The sequence below is a fragment of the Galeopterus variegatus genome, unplaced genomic scaffold (assembly GCF_000696425.1).
Source record: "Galeopterus variegatus unplaced genomic scaffold, G_variegatus-3.0.2 Scaffold2317, whole genome shotgun sequence".
NCBI classification, from domain to species: Eukaryota; Metazoa; Chordata; class Mammalia; order Dermoptera; family Cynocephalidae; genus Galeopterus; species Galeopterus variegatus.
In genome coordinates this window covers 119010-138159 of record NW_007728428.1, presented here as the reverse complement: position 1 = coordinate 138159, position 19150 = coordinate 119010, and the positions used below count along the sequence as shown (strand labels likewise).

At 38.1% G+C, this 19150-nt stretch overlaps 1 protein-coding gene across 1 annotated transcript in view; it reads right to left on the bottom strand.

The window, feature by feature from the left end:
• Positions 1 to 18269, bottom strand: part of AGTR1 (angiotensin II receptor, type 1) — a 46081-nt gene extending 27812 nt beyond the window's left edge. Inside the window, exons 1-2 of the mRNA XM_008581288.1 lie at positions 18205 to 18269; positions 8402 to 8486 (exon numbers count right to left, since the gene is read on the bottom strand). The gene's annotated coding sequence lies outside the window, so the exon portion shown is untranslated. The remainder of the gene's footprint in view (positions 1 to 8401; positions 8487 to 18204) is intronic.
• Positions 18270 to 19150: the final 881 nt, after the last annotated feature.

Below are 19150 nucleotides of genomic sequence, written 5' to 3'. Positions count from 1 at the left end.
ATCTGAGTTACAAAAGAAGCACATGCTTCCTGAAGTCCAGAGGCTCTCACTGGGATAGCAGTTCAGGTCAATTCAAACTGGTTTTTATGTTTTGCCCAGACACTGACATACAACTGAAAAGGTTTTACTCAGAGGAGGACTAGACTTTGGCAGCTGGGCCTTTATGCAGCAATTTCCAAGGACACATCTGAGTTACAAAAGAAGCACGTGCTTCCTGAAGTCCAGAGGCTCTCACTGGGATAGCAGTTCAGGTCAATTCAAACTGGTTTTTATGTTTATGTGTGAAAAAAAGGAAAACTCCTTGTTTAAAGTTATGTATTGTATATTCTCAAAATGTTCTAGTTCCTTGCAGGGCTGATTTTATGGGCTATTAGTCATATGAGGGGTACTGGGAAATAAATTCGCATATACTTATAAATAAATAAATATATTCACACTATTAACTAGCCTTAGGACATGGAATTCTACCAGAAGAAGTTCTTTTTGTGTCCTATTTCAGTTTAGAGAGCCAGTCATATACCAGGAGTTCAGGACTTAGCCCCACATCTCTCTGTCAACCCAACACACCCCATTTCTAGGAGTCTTCTTTTTAGTTTTGTGAGACCATGGCTTCTTTGAGGTAGGCATGATTCCATTGTGGGATTAGGGGAGAAGAAATGGGGTACATCTGAGCATGTGTACACAGAACAATAAGGGGCCACTGGTAGAGAGCTCTGAAAAGAAGCACCAGCCATGCCAAAGGCTATCTTACCTCTTCTCTAGCTTTGCAGAGAACAGCTGCTTCTGAACACAACACAGTTCAATTTGCTGAAGAAGCATTTTGACATGATGTGGTCTGGGGTTGAGTCACTGTTTATAGTGATTAAGTAACCCCTGTGATCTTGGTAAAAAAAAGTTCTAGATTCACATCAGGATACTATTTGTTTGAAAGTTGTCCAAATCATAAACTCTTTAAGGCTCAGAGATTTGTAAAGATTAAATAAGTGATCATATGTAAAGAAAGGGCCAGCAGTCACAGGTTCTCATTAAATAACTATTTTTAGTGAGCAGGATATATATATATATATATATCATGTACCATGTGTCTTTTATGGTTTAATCTTTCTGGTATTAAAATGCTTCCTAATAATAGTATTTAATTACTGATTAATTTACCCAAGTTGAGAATAATTTGAAATACACTTACTAAAATCTTATTTGACAAAAACAATGACAATAAGTAAGAATAATGGCATTTGTTTGATTAGAAATCATATTTATTTTCAAAATCTTTAAGGGCACAGAACTCCCTGGCCATCAAGCTATTATTTTTCTTAATAAAGGAAGCTGCAGTTTTTCTCACTCTATTCATGATCACTTCTCATTTCTTACTCTCGGGAAGGCTCTAAGGCAGGCCTGTGAAGCAGCCAGCCCATTTGGGGAGGCATAACATCACAGATACTTGTCTTTTCCTTGGCCGCATCTGCTGGAAATAGTAACTAAATACTTTGCCTAAGCTGGTAGAAGAGCTGTAGAAAATCAAATTAGCAGGAGAGAAACTATTAGTCTTCATTTTCTTGTTTCCAACCTGCAAACAATGATTGTTAAATATGCCTGTTCCTTAATCCTCATTAGGAAATCTTGAAGCATAGCAGGGCAGGAAAAAAAGCATAGGGATTATGAGAAAATAACACTAAAAAAATAACACAAAGTCAGAATTGTTTCTTCTTGTTCAGACTACCTGTACATTTTTAGAGTTAGTTGATTTGAAATATTTCAGTAAATAATTTTATTCCTACTTACATGTAGATGGATGACACACACACTTTCCCAAATGTATCTTTTTATTTAGAATTGTCTCGTGGACTTGAGAATAAAATAACTTAAATAGAATAGCTGGTATATTAAATTATTTTGCATTCAGTGGTATCCCTAGGACTTGTGTAAGTATATTGCTGTACTTGTCTAAGAAAGCAAAGCTTTGAATAAAAAATAATCTAACATCACATTGTACAGCCCTAACTCTCTGTTACTTGAAGAGTTTTATTTTCAGGCCCTAAGACACAGGACTACAGGTCAGTGATAGGCAAAGTGCATTTGAAGTTTGCCAAAGGCACCAAACAAGGTATTTGGGTGTGCGGAAGGAACTGACATAAAATGCAGATTTCTAATGATTAGAGTCGTGGCCACGGAACCAGCCATTGAGGACTAAATTATGGACCTGACTTTTTAAAATCTGTAATTTTGGGAACATTTCACTACATTTCAAAGCATTTAAGTCTTTAAATCACTTAGGCTTTTAAATTCCATCCTTTTCCTCTCTTCTAGCACCCACTCTAAATATGTCTCTAGTTTCCATCTGTCAGTGCATCCCCCTCAATACTTGATATTTTTGTTATGCACTCTTTTCTTGTGGTTTCTAATGACACAGTGCTGGCCAACCTGCTGTGCCTTGAATATGCCAGCACAGTACCATCTCAGGGCCTCTACGGGGCTGTACCCTCTGTCGAGAGCAATCTGCTCCCAGATGTCCACGTAGTTCCCTCCTTCCTACTACCAAGGCTTCCCCAAAACACCCTTTGAAAACTGCAGCCCCCTCACTGCTTCCACACTCATTCCCATTCTCCGTGTCATCCAATGTTTTATATTTTTCTTGATGGTTGTTCTGTCTTCCTGCACTAGAATGTGAGTTCTATGAGAGCAGGGGTTTTGTCTGCTTTTCTCACGACTTTGTGCTCAGTGTTGAGAACAGTGACCAGCTCATTAGGTCTAAAAATACTTATTGAATGAATCACAGTAGAATCTGTTGCAAATTGCAACCCTTAATAGGAATACCTTGTGTTTAATTTCATCCTCTTTCAGAGGGATTCTTACTGTCATGACATTTCATTGATATTCCTATTTGAGAGTTAGAGGAAAGAAACTTTAGGGTTACCTCATGCCTGTTCAATAACTAGTGTCTAGGTCATAATAGTTGCAAACTAAAAGGCCATTGGGATTTGGGCAGTTAAATAAATTTGTGAAGCACCTGACATAAGGCATTAGGGAGTGGTGGGGTCTGTGACAAATAGGAGAGTTTATATACTGCCCTACTTAAAGGCATTTAGATTTGAAAAAGAAATTTAGAACATAACCCTGTCTGAAGAAAACCTGCCTACCTGTGGTTTCAAAGGCCCTCTTTGGCTGTCAATTGTAGTCAATAGGACCATGAAGACATTTTTTTTTTTTTTTTTTAGTCTTTTTTTCCTACCTCTCTTCCAACTATATACTCAGGCTTGGGTATGTGCCTGACTCCACATCAGGACAGGAATACTCAATTGATCAAATCTAATCACAGTTGCTTCCCAACTAAATTGTATATCACCTTTCCCTCTTGTGAGAGGCATGGCTCCTCTTGGGTCCTCAGCATCTGATTATTGCAAACCTAATTGATTTCTGACATTTCACTAATAAAGTTAACTAAAACTAATTATACATATTGAAAAAAAGTTTCCTGCAAAATGAATTTTTCTATTTAGCTTAAGGGTTCTTAATTGTTAGACTGAATTGCTGAGGCAGATTGCAGAATTACTTTCTCTTGGGATATTTATATATGTATTTCTTTTTTTCTAGCCAGTATGGATTGATGAATGATGACATCACAGAAACTAAAAAAGAAATAAATTGATTAAATGTGAAAGTTAAAGATGTTGAAGCATCCTCCTAAGAAGATAAAATCACAAACTAGGTTACATAGATATCTTTTTTTAAAGATGTTAAATTAGGTCTGTTAAATTTGCCACTTTATCTTAAGGAATCTAAAATAAATTAAACATTTCAGATATATTCATATTTTTTCTTTTATTCATAGCGTAGATTTTCCTTCACTTAATCAGTGTGTATTGTATTTCCCAGTCTTTAATTCAGAAGGTAGGTTTGTCTAATTCATCCATCTAATTAAATCTAAATTCTTGCAGAAGTCCAGGGGGAGCCTCCTATTACTTCGATTGCCCCAAACCCAGCTGATGCCTTGTGAGCCAGTACCTCTCACACGACCATTTCCAATGTTCCCTATTTGTTCAGATAAACATGCAGTATGTAAAATGAAGACTAGCATTCATGAATGGTTTAGGATTGGATAATATATGGCTGGCCCATTACTGTTACATAAGAATCTTATATATCACATGAAAAGCTGTTACTATTAATGATGCAAATTTGCATTGCTTTCACTTTGCCAAAGCAGGTTGGATTTCTTGCTTTGCTTGTTAAAGAAGACACTCAGTTGTTCTGTCCACCCTCAAGCTGTGTACACTGACTGCACTGGAGGGAGCAGGAGGTGGCAGAAGGCTCATCTAGTTTGTCCTCTTCAACCTAGGAGCATCACTGAGAAACCAAAGTTCAGGATCTAAGTCAAAAGGCAGCTTTTACACCTTGCCTGGTTCTATCTACAGTGGCTGTTTGTTTTTACGGTGCCCATCTTGTGTGCACTAGTATTTTGGCCTTGCCTTGATGAGAGTGGGTTTTGGGCTTGCAGGATCACATGGTTCCTGCTGTCTCAGGGCTCTCTGGGTGAGTCTAGCATTTGTTTAAATTCTGGAAAGGCATCAAAGGCCTAGCTCCAGATAAATGGTTGCCTTCTGCCAGGTCTGCACTGTATTACTACATTTCTGAGACATCCTAGACCTTTCTGGAATTTTAAAAAATGACTCCTATGCATCTAAATTTTCTCAAGTCTTAAAATAAACGACTAACTAGTTGAAGGGAGAAGTTGACACCACTCTCGGTGCTGGCTAAAAGTTCTTCCTGCCAGTAACATGGAGCCTCTAAATGCAGACGTTAATTCTCTGAGCTCTTTTAATTGTTAAAAATATTAATAGTAATCCAATTCAAATTAGAATTTCCTATATAGTCAGTTACGTGCTAAGCATATCTAGCTGCACTATTTAAGCCAAGGAACAATGTTACTATAGATAAACTGTGTGAATAGTAGGTTATTTGGAGTAAACCTGTTTACCTTATAAAGCAAACTTTATTTTTGCTTATTAAAAAACAACAACAACACACACACGCACAAACACACACAAATAGCTAACATTTACTTTGTCTTTCTTCATCTTTTTTTCATTGGTGAGATTCTGGGATTCATATTTAAAAATTCCAAACTGGGTCCAAACTTCCATTATTTGCGCTTTCATTGAAAAATGATACTATTGAATGTGTAAGGAGAACACTGACAGCATATTTATATCCCTTTCTCACAGCTAGTTTTATAGCTGTTTCAAATCTTTGATGCTTCGATGACTCAAAGACAAATTTGTTTTTAATGTTTTGCCACGTGTAACACATAACCATTAGTCCAGGAACAAATGTAACTGAACTGCTAGGTGTAAGTGACTGGACAGTAATCGAGACTGACCTTTTATTAGTGGTATCATATTATTGAAAAACAGTGGCTAAGAACTTTAAGAATATACAATAACAAAGAGTGATAATATTAATTAGAAATAAAAACAAAGTACTGTTGTCTGTGATATACGTAATTTAAATAAAAATAGAGACTTCTAATATGTACATTTCTATAAAAAAAGAAAAAAAAGTACAGTGGCTAAGAACTTTAAGAATATACAATAACAAAGAGTGATAATATTAATTAGAAATAAAAACAAAGTACTGTTGTCTGTGATATATGTAATTTAAATAAAAATAGAGACTTCTAATATGTACATTTCTATAAAAAAAGAAAAAAAAGTGTTCTAGTATTTATTTGGTTGCGCTTTCCAATTGCTTAAAAAATACAAGTAGGCTTTGGTTGTTAATACAATTGAGACATATCTATCGTAGGAAAACTAAAACCATATAGAAGTTAAAGAGTAAAGGAGAAAATACTGGCCTTTAAAAATGATCAGATATCTTTTCTAGTTTTCCTTACTTGGAGATGTCAGTGATATGGGTAAAGAAGCCAACAGTCATACATTTTAATTCTTAGCTTGATGTAAGAATTATACCTCTTTTCACAATTTTTAAGAAATCAAGACCCTCAATCTTTAAAAGAATATGTAAAATACTTAATCCCATATATGTTAGTTTGCAGACAAAAAGGCAAAAGAAAAAGGTGTCTGTGAAAGCTATACACCAGATAATCTAACAATGAGAAAATTGGAATTTCAAAAATATTTAAAATTTTCCACATAAAGTTTAAAAGAGCATAAAACTTTCTTACCAAGAGGCAAGGAAAGTCCACTGCATTCTTAACAAATTTGTTTGTGGCAGTACTGTCCAACAGAACTTTCTATGATGATAAAAATATACTATTCTATGCTGTCAATTAACCACGTGTGTCTACTGAGAACCTGAGAGGTGGCCAGTGCAACTGACGGAATGAATTTTTAATTTAGTTGTAATTAGTTTATATTAGAATGAAAATGGCTACCATACTAGATGATGAAGGTCTATAGATTTTAAGCCATTGAATATGGTTCTTTATTTATTCTTTTAAATGTGCTAATCAGGCTTTCCACATTTGTAGATTTCAACATAAATTCTTTGGTCCTTTAAAACAAGTTCTGAAATGCTGTTTACACATCACTGGTTTAAATCAATAAGAGATCAGAGTTCTGTCGTTGTACGTTGGTAATAGTTTTAAAGAGATATTACAGAGTTCAGAAGGTCCTTATGCAAATACTTTTTATATTTCAGTGTAGAGCTCACAGATTAGGATAGGGCCCTGGAGATTATTTTACAGCGAACTGAGGGCAAAATTGCTAGTTAGTGGTAGAATTGGTATAGCATCAATTCTTTAACAAACAAAAAATAGAGTTAAGTATGTTTTGCTTATAAGTATATTTGCTTATTAAAGGTATGAAAAAGTTAAAAATTTCACAGAATCTTTTCTTCAGCAAGTGTTTTTGTTATTTTTAATAATATAACATAAAGTAAAATAATGTTTTGTTATTCTTAAACAAAATGTCATACTCATATTTACTTTGGAAGTTTTGCTACAAATGTGTGAATGTTAGAAACCAAAGGCTTCCGAAATACAGGAGAAGGAAGCCTGGCTCAAGAATTACTTCCAGCAGGAACTCCCCGGATTAACTGTCCTGCTTCTCCCACTGTAGGACTGATGGGGTCTCACGGACAAAGAGCTCCTTCTGTTCAGTGCTCTTAGGACGTAAAATAAAGCGTCCTGTCTTTGTGTCTTCCTAACTAGGACGTGTGTTTTAATACATTGTTCCCAGAGCTGGATTTTTGCTGAAAACATGCACAACCCAGATTTCCACGTTTAACTATACCTCAAAACAAAACAAAAAACAAAAACAGAAAAACCCTCTGAAGATATCCAGTGACAGAACTCTGTAGAATGTTACTATTTTTATCACCAAGATTAAAGCAATCCTAAATAGCTTTCCAACACCACCACTGGAGTGCCTTCCAGAAAGTGGTTCCAATTTGCTAATCTAACAGAGAAGAATAAAGTCATCCTCTAGTATTTATCTACCCGCCTGGCGCCCACCTATCCTACTCATCCTCTACTTGGATAAAATGGAATCACAACATATTCAGAACGGAACAAGCTACTCTTTTCACTTTTCCTGTAGGAACGAGGGAAGCTGAGGGCTTGTTCTTTGGGATGATTTTCTGTTAGAAGAAAAAAAAGTCCTACTAGTTGGGTAAATCCAGGACTCTTTTTACGAAAAATACCACACGGGCCCATGTGACAGGAGTTGGACAGACGAAGCAGTCCTGGCTAACCCCGCTGCCCTGCACACCAGGTTCTGAGAGTTTAGTGTCCCACTGTGTGACTCCGAATGACTCATGCTTATCAGGGGGCTAGACGGCATGGGGCATAGAGGAGACCTCCATCTCCACTTTCACTTTGCCCTTTTTCCTGTGTCTTATCACTGGGGTAGGGGAGAAGTTTGTAAGAACAAGAATCTGAGACATTTGCGTTTTCTGAAGGAGAGCAGGTTAAGTTTTAAGCTTTTATGGTCTTTAGACTTCTGGAAATCAGTGCTGGGGAATCACAAAGCCCCAACCTCCCACTAGGTGGCTGATGAGAGAGCACATTCCTTTCCTTCCTGGTCGTCCCAAGTCCTATAGAGCCAAGGAGGACACTGCTCAGAACAATCACTGATGGCCACGAGGGGTGCTTGCCAAGGGGATGCAAATCTCTCACATGGTTTATCATCAGTACAGAAGTGGAAATAGCTTGATGATTCCGATGCTGTTTACATTTAAAGTCATATAAAGATCTATGCTCTTAATCTGTATATTGGAGGGGATGGAGTAAGACTGGGATTTCATTCTTTTTAGCTTCTTCTACGTCTTTCACAGGACAATGGTGTGTGTGGCTTGGTGTGTGTGGCTTCTTGTGCTACCATCACTGTTGACACATTAGAAAAAGCAACTGACAGTTACAATGCTGTAGATGTAAGACATTTACCTGGTGCAGACTTTCTGAGATGGCTTCAGTGACTTTACTCAGAAAAAAACTCAGCCATTTTAGACCAATTTGTCATATATCAAATCTGGAAAGAAAAAAAAGATTAAAATGATTCACTGAATACAGTCAGATTTGTATTTTTTTAATTTAGAGAGTAAGCATTAACACTGCATCTTAAGAATGTTTTTGAAGGGAATGAAACCATCTGGTCCACATCGAGAACATATTTTTCCTTATATAGAGTTAGGTTGTACTAAGTGGCTGTCATGGGATTTCACCCTCTTCCTGCTTATGGTCTTCCCCAACCCTTGTAGATACAAACTAGAGAAAGAGGAAAAAAAAAAATGTTTCTGTAGACATGGCTGTTAAATATCAGAAACATTATAATGGAATGGAATTTTACTTGTGAATTTACAGCAAAACTTCACTAAGTGATTCTATTTTCTTTTTAGTATAAAGCTATACAAATATTATTGTACCACAAGTTAAAAATACCTTTTAAAAAGATTATTTTTTGTTTTTCTTTTTTCAAAGGAGTAATACCTGAATGTAGTATAAATGTCAAGTTACAGAAGACTATAAAGTAAAAGTAAACATCTCCTCACCTTCTCTAATCTCTGTTGATCCACTTCCCAGAGATACTTAATAGTTGCTTATGTATTCTTCTAGGACTTTTAAAAATGCATATGTGCATATATAAATGCATATATTCATATTTTTTCTTTTTACACAATATTCTGCTTTTTGCTTTTATTTATTTGTTTATCTTATTTGATAGTATGGCTAGCAGAACTTCCTGCATTAGCATATACACATCTATGCCTCATTCATTTTGATGACTATACAATAGTCCATTCATTGCACTGGTATATGATAATTTATTTATTTAACCAGTCTGTTATAAATAGGTCTCAGTTGTTTTTTTTTTCTGTTTCCCTTTTGGCTGCTAATAAAATGTTTCATTGGTCATATTTATACATAAACATTTTTGTCCTTATGTGAATATATCAATAGGATAAGTTCCAAATGGAACTGTTGAACCAAATGGTTTGTATACTCTAGGTTTTTGATAGATATTTACAAAATGGTCTTTATAAAGTTTATACTGATTTATGACACCAAACATAAAATATCAAATATTTTCATCAAAATGTTTTTTCTTAATCTGATAAGGGAAAAGGTATATTTTAATTCTGATCTGCATTTCTTTAATTATGAATGAGCTTCTCTGCATTTTCTTATTATTTTTCTTTGGTTATTCTCCTACTAGTTTGCCCAGCCATGGCCCTCACTTTTTTAACTGGGTTGTTCATTGTTTCTCATATTAAAGAGCTTATATTATGTTAAAGAATCTGGCATTTTACACGTAATGTGTGATAAATAGTTTTCTCAGGTTTCTTGCTTATCTTTTGACTTTGTTTATGGTGTTTTTTTACTGTGCAACCATTTAATTATTTTTTATACAGCCAAATTCATCAATATTTTAATTATGGACTTGAAGAAACTTTTAAATATATATTTTTTAAGTTTAAGAGTTATTCAAGAAGATTGTATATAGTAGCATTATTATATAGAAGAATTTTGGCATTAGAAGTATCTATTAGCAAAATAAACTTCCCATATAATTATTTCTCTTATAAAATACCAAGACAGTGTGAATTCTGTGGATTCTGTTATAAGGTTCTAGTGTACCTTACAAAAAAAGTGTTTGTCAGATTTATAGTATCATTCTCTACAGAATTAATTATGGTTGTCTAAGACCTGAAATCCAGAATGAGTTATAAGGAAAGTAATAGAAATTTCAAGACAAATAGAAAGTAAGAAGTATACAAGTTATAGAGATTCATTACAGAAAAATTTGAAAGCACAAAAAAACAAAAATGAGAAAATATGAAAAAGACTCCCTGATTTTTTTTTTTTTTTTTGTCTTTTTTCGTGTCCGGCAACGGATTGCAACCCTCAGTGTCGTGCCCGTACCGGACCGGGACCGGCAACGGGATCGCAACCCTCGGTGTTGCACCCGCACCTCGCTCAGCCAGTGAGCGGGAACCGGTCTGTATGTGGGATCCAAACCCTCGGCGGGAGCACCACCGCACTCTCAAGCTGCGCACTGTAGCAGTGCACCACCGGGCCGGCCCAAGACTCCCTGATTTTAATAACCCTCAAAAGCTTTCAATATTGGTTGTATAATTTTCTGTCTTTTCTATCTGCTCCACAGATACGAAAGCATTTAAAAAATGCATGTGATGTTACTCATAAATTAGTGCTAATATAACTAAATTACTTTCATTACACCACCAATAACCCAAGTAAGACCTTAATAGCACCTTGACAAGAATCTACCAAACACACACACACAAGATCACACTTATGATTCATGTTTTATACATTGCTTTTTTCACTTATGATTATCTTTCCATCCCATTAAATTTTTTAAATATGTAAAATATATACTATACATTGTGTTACATATTTATCTGAACTATATAATGACCGTATAATTTTCTACCATATGGCTGAACTTAACGGGAATTTAAAACAATAGGAATAGATGTGTCCCTCCCAAATTTTTTCTGGTAACTCAGTAGATCAAAGGCCAGGACATATTCAAGAAATCATTATGTAGGAATCACATCAAAATTCTTTTCCTTTCCTGATAAAGTGACAGCAATTAACTGTGTGAAGGGTAAGGGCTGGGAGACATCATGGTACAATGTGTTTTATGTGACATGACATCATTTGAACAGAAATAGAGTTAGGTTATTAGAGCTGGGTTAATGGAGCATTCTTGTTCTAGGGGCATACCACACAGATTTAGAAGCATTTCAAATGCATTTGAATTGGATAACAAGAAGAGTTTGAGTCAAAAAGTGAAGAAAAGTGTATGTGATGATAAAATTGTAAATTTATAAAGTTTACTGAAAGAAATGCTGTCAGACTTTTTCAATGTATTTAGACAAAAACCTGGTGCAGATTATATTCAGCCATAGTCACAAATATTTGGACTTAGTGAGACCAGTGGGACTCTAAAGGGTCCTAGGGGATGACCACTGGTACTTTATCCTTTATTAGCACTAAGAAATTCTGCCTGCTGTGTGTAGGATATCTGCTGGGTACCACTTCCCCTCCCCAGACCCCACCACTCAGCATGATGGCAGCCTTGGACTGATTTTGCCCTAATCCATTGTAACTTACAAATTAGATGCTGTTACTTTTAGTGCTGCCTGAATATCCAAAGTCCTATATTAAAGCAGCTGGTGAAATTCTGTCTTCCACAAATTTCCCAGTATCACTGAGAAAACTGTGGCTGCTCAGTCCTGTTGGCACACCTCTCCTCTCAAACATGATCACAGGGAATCCAGACTCACCTGCACCCCCCCTTTTTTTGGCAGCTGACTGGGATGGGGGCCCTAACCCTCAGCACCATGCTCTAACCAGCTGAGCTAACTGGCCGGCCCCTCAGCTGTCTTTTGATCAATGCCGATGAACCCCTGTCAAACAAGAGATATTTGGCCAGATCCAACTGACAATTGTCAGAGAATGTACATGCACTGGAAGAAATAGTTCAGGGGCTGAATCATTTGGGAAGTCACTGGCTTAAAATAAGTCACCACTTGCTTGGGGACTGACTGGTTAGTAACTAAGAGTATATTCGAATACAGTTTTGTAAACCATGCTTGTAGTCAGTGTTTATATTAAAAGCAGAAAAAGTGATATGTGGAGTTGGAATGTTGAACAGTTTATGCATTTGTGGAGAATGACTTGTTTAATTCAAGAGAGAACTTTCTTTATAGCATCAGAACACCAAAAGCAAACAGTGAATTTTAGATGTTATGGGGAAAAAAATAGAGATATCAAAAGTTAAGTTTTTAAAAGTGTGTTATCCACTCCTTTTAAAAACCTCTATTGAGGTATAATTGATTAAAAATCACACATATTAAATGTATACATTTTGATGAGTTTGGATGGGCTGTCATGGTTTTAGCATTTTTCCCCACTAAAGAAGGCATTTCTAGAATTCTTCACTCACTACTGCACTTAAAGATAAGATGACAGGCAAATGTTATAACTAAGATGAAATAGATCTTTTTTTTTCCATGAGAGAAAAAGGATTTGATTTCAAATTATAACTTCAAATAAGTTCTCAGATAATCAGTTTGCCTTAAAAAGTAGGCAGCCTAGTGTGAAGCAGACACTGTGGGCAGCAGCCAGGAGCACAGGCTTTGGAATCAGAATTCCTGTGTTTAAATCTCGACTCCATTAGTCACCACATTTGGGCGAGCTACTTGTCTCTTTACTGCTCAGTATTTCAATCTATAAAATGAGGATAAAGCAGTGGTTATCTGATAGGGTTGTTGTGAGAATTAACTAAAAAACATTTAAAGGCTGACCACTGTGTTTGGCACACTATATGTGTTCCAGTAATGTTAGCTTTATTAAAAATGTTAGTTTATTAAAAAGCCAAGAAAATAACCTCTACATAATCATTCTCAACAAGCCATAGGCACTGTATGTTGTGCTTCTGTACTTAAGTGTGCATTGGTTGAATCACCTGGGGATCTTGTTAAAATGCAGGTTCTTATGCAATAGGTCTGGATGGGGTCTGAGATTCTGCATTTCTAACAAACTCCCAGGTGATGGTCCCGATGCCAGTCTGTGGACTGTGATGCTTGAGGTAAAGGTGGATGGTTGCTCCTAATTTGTAATATAGTGAGTCTCAACGGAGGGAATAGGGACGGGGGCAGAAAGGAAGGTGCGGACGATATGCACAGATTTAATATGCTCCCTGGTGATTCTAACACTGTAGCCTTACCTACCCCCAACACCTTAAGAACCACAGATTTGCTACTTTAACCTTTTATTCCTTTTCATTTCCCTTTTCTTACTCTTTCCTCTACTTTCCCCTTGCCATTGCTGCTCTCTACTGAAAATGGTACTAATGCTTAGGTCCCCCATTAGCAAGACTAAAGCATCAACTTTAAGTCATTTTATTGTGAATAATAGGATAGTGTAAGTAAATGAGATTAGAAAAATGGGTTCTCTCTAACATTTCTCATCTGAAATATAGGGATCTAAAAATGTATTTAACATTTTTTATAGTTTTAGCCAAAACCAAACAAACAGGCAAGGAAGTGTCTTTTGTGAAACACTTAGTAACAGAACACAGGAGTGAATTGAATGTGGTTCGTACTATCAAAGGAGTTGTAATCCCATGGAGAGGGGAAAGGAGCAGCAGTTATTACAGAAGCGGCTGGAACCAAAGGACGTGACCACGTTAGACCTTCCACCTGTCTGAAAGGCAGGACAGAGGAGGAGCCACTTTTAAATGGCTTTCTGGGAGGGGAGGAGGAGAGGGGAAAGAGGAGGAGGAAAGAGGGAGGGGAAGGGGGAAGGGGAGAGACTGGATAAGGGGCATAAAGAATAAGTATGATTTGTAACAATGAATATGCTAATAAAAACTAAATCTATTCTTTTGAGAACAGAAAAACAATAATAAATAAATAAATAGATTGCTTTCCACCCCAGTGGCATTGAGACTATTAGAAACCCATAAGCATCTCTCTAGAGCAAAGACCATTTATTTTTTTTTTATTTTTTATTTTTTTTTTGTCTTTTGTCTTTTTTTTTTCCGTGTCCGGCAACGGATCGCAACCCTCAGTGTTGCCCCCGTACCGGACCAGGGACCAGCAACGGGATTGCAAACCTCGGTGTTGCTCCCGCACCTCGCTCAGCCAGTGAGCGGGAGCCGGTCTGTACTTGGGATCCGAACCCTCGGGCGGGAGCGCTGCCGCGCTTCCCAAGCGGCGCACTATCCAGTGCGCCACCGGGCCGGCCCAAGACCATTTAATATCGCTCAGATCCATAGTATTCCCTCTGCTACTGTTGTTGATACATTTTGTAGACATAATTCTTCATTTTCCAAAGAAGATAAAGAGGAGCTTTGATTATTATAAAATGAGAAAATATCTAGAGAAACTTAGAAAATTACCAATCATAAATTCTCTTAGCACAGAACCATATTTGTATTTTCTAATAGTCTTATTGTGTAGTTAACCATTCAGAGTACCTAAATCCATTCATCTAAGATTTTAACATTATTTGGTGAAGATCAAGGCATCTTATGTGTGTATAAAATGAATAAGCAATCACATAAATGTTGACCCAAACCAAAGGATTATTAATTCTATAATTAAAAAACTTAAGCATATCTAGAGTTAGAATTTGAAATAGGGAGGAACACTGCAGTTATGAGAAACAAAGCATACTCATTTTCCAAACTTTTAACTGCTAGAAAAGTAATTAAATGAGACTAGCAACAAACTGAAGATATTTTGGGTATGGGAAGGAAACTCTAACAATAACTGACATATTCTAGACATTTATTTCTCCTTAAGACATTTAGGTGATGCATCTACTGAGGAACCAAACAGATAAACCAAACAAAAACAAAAGCAAACTCTTCTAAATTAAGCTATAAGAATAATGTAAGATAAAGCAGTCATAGAGCATTTACACTATATAGTTAGTAAAATATTTTGAAAGATAATTTTGATTTTTACATGCAATTCCCCCCCTTCTGATGAACATCTGCTATAAAGGGAAAGAATCAAAATCAGATAGCAAATCTTTCAATGTTAATACAACCACAGCTAGTAGCAACGTTCGCTTGTCATTTCTATGACTGTTCTAAACATATACTTATTTTCTATTTCCAATTGTGAAATTTGTCATTAAAGTAACAACTAACTAATAAAATATCCAGCAAATTTATAGTTCTTTAGATTTTTTTTTCTGTGATTGAAACAGTATTTTAGAGCTTTAATATATTAATGGGAGTCACTTGCCAAATCAGTTAAATATCACCTTAAATCCCTATAGATACTCCTTGATTTAAGATGGCTTTATATATAAGCCATTAAAAAGTTGATTTTTAGTAGCTAAAATTCATATATAAATAAAACAAAAAATGTAAAGTGACAGCTAAATTGAGGATAGAAATTGAACCAAATTTGCTTATCAGAGAATTACTATTCTGTCTTAATAAGTACCTATGTGAAAAGAAACACAAACCATGTGATCCAATGACTTTAAGAAATTTTGAAAGAGAACACTTAGAACTATTTTGAAGAAAAGAAATTGTACTTTCCAATGGCAATGGGTTTAAAAGCTGATTTGGCCAGTTTACTAGATAACATGGGAGAAAAGTGTGCCTAACTTGGGCTTGGATGCTTCATCAGATTTTGAGGCTCCAGCTCCATATTTGTTTATTGCCACAGTGTGTCTTCAGGACATCTTTCTAATCTTTCAACAATTAGGCTTACTTCAAACTTGTAAACAAAATCCTTGACTTGCTAGCCAACTTTGGAAACTTTGGCATTCCCCCACTAAACATGGGGCAAAAGAACAGGAGCTTGCATTAGGTGGGCAAAACATGTAAATGTGACAGAACTCTATCTTTGTCCCTCCAACAAATTTGAAAAGCAAAATACAGCCACTCTCAGCTATGTGCTTGAAAGGGCACTGTGACAGCACAGATAAAAACTACAGGAGACAGGCAACACGCATTTAAACTATGAATTTCAAATTCCTTCTCAGCTAAGTATCTTACCTGGGATTTGGGTAGGTAGCAAATTAAACTTTTCTTTCCTTATTTTCCCTTGAAGCATTGGGAAAAATTAGTCATTACTATTAATTAGTCATAGTAACAACAACAACAACGATAAGTAGTAGCGGCAGCACGAAACAAAACAAAAACAAAACAAAATTATAAACACACATACACAATTCTGACCCCAAACAAAAAGTGAGAAACCTGAACAATCCACAAATTTGTCTTCTTTTTGAACACTGACCCAGGGTAAGAGAGAGAGGGGGAAGATTTAAGCTCAGAGTAATGTGGGACAGGGAGCACTGCTGTGGCGACAGTGACTGAAAGACATTTTGTGAATCTCGAGGAAGACAAGTCCATCGGCATCAGTGGAACCAGTTGAAGAAAACCAGTTTTCTTTTGAGTTGGATGATGGATCCGTTGATTCAGTTTAAGGTCAAAGAGCAGAACCAGAAATCAAGGCCTCATGTTGTGAACAAAGAAATCATGAAAGAAAAGGGGGAGACAGAGTAGATGACAGACATGAAACTAATCATCATGACAGTTGAGCAAATGTTGACACCTAGTAACTTGGGGTCTCTGAACCTTAAGCCAGGTGATAGAAACTGCCAACTATAAACTGGAGGATGGACGGTTGGAGCCATCACTGGGAAACTAGTTTGTTCAGAGCAGATGATTTAACAAGAGAGTTAGACAGTTTTGAAGACTCCGAACATCTGCTAACAGGGTAATAATTTGAGACAAAAGAAATCAAGGAATTTTATCACTGGAGGAGCCCTTATGGGCAGAGACCTGAGTTTCAGAGTAGTTGAATTCCTAATATCACACAGCTAGTTAATTGGGAGTCTCTGCTCCCATTTCTGTGTGCTTCCCTGTCCCTGCACTGTCTGCCAGGACATCACAAGGGGATTATCCACGTGGGGCGTTTACAGCTAGGGAAACACCAAAGGACACAAGGGAAGCAGGGCAGTTTCTCTTTTAGAGAAGACTTAGAAGGGGGTTAGAGTTTATGCTAAGAGGAATAAACGCCTGCGACCCTGGGCCTTCAGGTGTAAATACCAAGAGATTTATGTTGGGGGCCAAGTACCTGCAGAAAGAGACACAAGTTGCTCAACAAAGTTATAAAACAGAACAACAGAGTACCAGATTTCTTGACTCTCTCACTCTTCATTTCTCTTCCCAGAATGACACAGGAAATAAATGTAGCCAAGTCCTAAATGTGATCCAAGAAACGTTCACTGCGAAAAGAGGGCTCCTGGGGGCCGGGAATGGGTTTCTGATATGTAATGAGGCCATCAGCAAACAAAGATTAGGTAAAAAAAGAGATCCCAGATGGGTTCAGCAGCCAGGTCTCTGAGGGTTGCCCAAAGGCAATGGTGCAGGAGACACTGGGGAAGATTTGCTGAGGTCTTCTGGGGACCACAGCAGGCTGGCACTGCGGAGACACCCAGCTGGACATTTAAGAGAAACGGAGAATGGGGTGCCAGGTAGAGAAGTGGAGTGGAGGGCAGGAGCCTGCAAGGGGCTGTGCTCGGTCTCGAAGCAGAAGACCTGCTGAAATCCTGTCTCCGCTACACGCGTGCGCCCCGTGGCTGTGCGGACGCCGGGCTTCTCCCCTCCCCAGTTAGATGAACCAAAGGGCGGCTGGGGACACCTGAGGGTGGAGAATTTGGCCCAGGTGGGGCGGGGTCCGGTGCCGAGGACCCGCCGATATGGTCTCAGGGTGGGGGGAAGGAGAGAGAAGCGGTGCTGGGACATCGCCTGGGAAGTAGGGGCGGGGGTCTGGGGACACGTAATTTCACCTCAAAAGTAGCACAACTTTTAAATGGACGCCCCGCGAAGTCACAGGCGCTCCCCACGCAGGTCAGGGTTAAAAGACAGGAGTTCACTAACGGGGAGGAAAGTTTACTTGGCTGCAGCCCCTGTCTGCAGATTTCTCGTTTGTACTAGAGAGTTTGGTCAAAACGCAATGACAGTTCCGAGGCACGTGGCACACGAGCCCGCGTTGTCCCCTCCCGCTCCAGAAGCCCCTCACCTGCCGCGGGGCAGGGCGGCCCGGGGATGCCGCTGACCTGACGCGGGCGCTGCCCTCGGTCCCCGGGGGCCCCCGGCCCAGCGCCTGCAGTCAGGACACCGTGACTCGGACTCGCCACCCCCGTCCCCGCCGTCCCCCAGACACGCCGGACGGACTCACCGCTCCCGGGCGCCGCGCCCACGATGGCTCTCGAGGGGGCTGAGGGTGCGGGCCCCGCCGGGGCTGTCACCCGGGGCTGACCAATATTAAAAGGTCTGTGTTTCAAAGAACATCAAGAAAGTATAAAGAAAACCTACAGAATGTTGAGAGGATATTTACAATCATATACTGATAAGGACTCATATTCCAAACATATAAAAACCTTTTTTTTAAAACTCGCAGACATCCCGTGTCACCTACCCGAGCAGCAGTCACCTGACCCGGGACCCCGCATCGTGGGGTCGCGAAAGGGGAAGAGACCAAGGGGTGCAGGACTATCGGTTCTCGCAGAGATTAAGGTTCTCCTTTTTTTTTTTTTTTTTTTTGAGGACGAATTAGGAAACTTCTTTCTCTTTCCTGTCAGTAATTCAAACTTTGACAACACCCCTGAAGATCACAGATCACACAGATAAATTATGGACATTCATTTGCTTCTATTGGACATGCTACCGAGTTGCATTTTTTAAAATAGAAAAAGTTAAAAAATAAAATATCAGTAAACATTTAAAGAAGAATTAATATTAATTCTTCACAAGCTCTTCCAAAAAATAGAAGAGTAAGGACCATCTCCCTACTCATGCTATAAGGCCAGTATTACCCCGACACCAGAAGCAGATAAAAAAATCACAAGAAAACTACAGACCAGAATTTCTTATGAATATAGATAAAAATCCTCAAAGAAATGCTAGCAAATCATATCCAGTAACAGATAAAAAGGATTATACACCATTATGAAGTGAGGTTGATCCCAGGGAAGCAAGATTGGTTTACCAAAAATCAATTAATGTGGGGCCGGGCCACTGGATAGTGCGCCGCTTGGGAAGCGCGGCGGCGCTCCCGTCCGAGGGTTCGGATCCCACATACAGACCGGCTCCCGCTCACTGGCTGAGCGAGGCGCGGGAGCAAC